The 1,624-nt window shown below is 29.6% G+C and overlaps 1 protein-coding gene across 1 annotated transcript in view; it reads left to right on the top strand.

Annotated features, from left to right (window-relative positions):
- Positions 1-824: 824 nt before the first annotated feature.
- The window catches only part of LOC108971085, a gene marked incomplete in the record, with an annotated part of 6,371 nt that continues 5,571 nt past the window's right edge, over positions 825-1,624 (top strand). Inside the window, 1 exon segment of the mRNA XM_018936912.1 lies at positions 825-927.

Raw genomic sequence — 1,624 nt, 5'->3', positions numbered from 1 at the left:
GAAAATTCTCAATTTTTGAATTTAGTAAAAATATATAAAATTTGTGAACCAAACAYTTTTATGCTAGAAGCAAAACTCTCACCTGGCAACACTTTGCCTTGATTTGCTGGTTGATGATAGAATATTCATCATTCTTCGTAGCCAAGCTTGCAACCSTAAACTTGAGAGCTTTCACAGGGTGTAAATAAGCACAAAAAGCTTACTGGGATATTTAAATTTATTTATTTAAATTTTCAAAATATTGAGCATTTACAGATTACRGTTATAAATTATACTGCATATAAATATGTATACATACATACTTACATGTATCCAAATTTATATCGATATGTTGGCATTTCGCAACTATTTGAGATATGCAAATAAATTAGATTTGCGAAATGGACAGGAAAAGTTATAAACCAAATTAATTSAATATCAAAATATTTAAGTCATAATGTGATTTAATGGCGCACATGTTAAATAATTTTCACGCCATAAATAGGTTTCGCCTAATTAATTGCACATGTGCCACACGGAGCATTTGTGGCAAGTAAAATATTATTTTATAAAAAAATATGAAAAAGAGAGTGCAAATTAAACAGTTGCTTAAACAGCTGATGGCAATTTAAAACAACAAAAGATAAGGCAAAACAACAACAAAAAGACAAAGCAACAACAAAAAGGCAAAATAACAATAACAGATGTAAATTAATGCAGAGCCAATTCGACAATTTTCCTCATTTCCATCAAATAGAAAAGCGAAAACAAAAGAAAACACTCAAATATGACAACACCGCTGTGGCCTTCTGCTCAGAATCAGTTTATTTTCGGACAACGAGGCGAGCGCTAGTGGCAAACGAGCAACGGCGGATAGAAGAATGGCACGTCGCCGTGTGAATACTAGATTCGCATATATATAAATATATTATATATTTTACAACAAATGTAAAGCAATTTCCATAAATTTATACTTGAAATAACAGCATGTAACGGTATTCCAATGCTACGAATGTGAATAAAAGTGCTTTTTTTTGGAAATTTTCAACGCGAAAAATTCATGCAGACATATGTATGCGTATGTATGTATGTGCTAATTCCAAAATTTTTCGGTGTCAAAATGGTCGCGTTATAATTATAGAATTGGCATTCGCAGCGGTGCTGCTGAGAAGCGATGGATTTTGAAGCAGCATTGTGAATTTATCGTGAGAAACTACAAGCAAAAGAGAATATGAACAAGGATGTCGAAATTTTATGGGTGTAATTAAAAATAGCTGCAAATAAAGTTGTGTAGGAAAGTGCGAACAATTCTAACACAAAATATGAAAAAGCAAATAAAAGAATGATATAGATTAACCAAAAAAAAAAAAAATAAAACAAAGAAAGTGGTCTTAAAAAAGTGAGAAAGTGGAGTGTAATTAAAATAAAAACAGTGCGAGACTACAAATTATTAACCTAATCAGAGAGAACCAATGAAATGCAAAAATACAAATAAAATAAAAATGAGAGTAAAATTACTAGAGAATATAATTAAAAAGAATATTAAAAGGAAATTAAAAAGTGAAGAAAAGCAAATATACAAAAATAATTATTTGAACGAAAAAATATTTATGAACAAACACCATTTTTATTCAAATATTAAAAT

Source organism: Bactrocera latifrons, unplaced genomic scaffold (assembly GCF_001853355.1).
Source record: "Bactrocera latifrons isolate USDA-ARS-PBARC rearing strain unplaced genomic scaffold, ASM185335v1 scaffold_320, whole genome shotgun sequence".
NCBI classification, from domain to species: domain Eukaryota; kingdom Metazoa; phylum Arthropoda; class Insecta; order Diptera; family Tephritidae; genus Bactrocera; species Bactrocera latifrons.
Note: the sequence above shows the minus strand (reverse complement) of the source record. Positions and strands in the feature narration are given on the sequence as shown.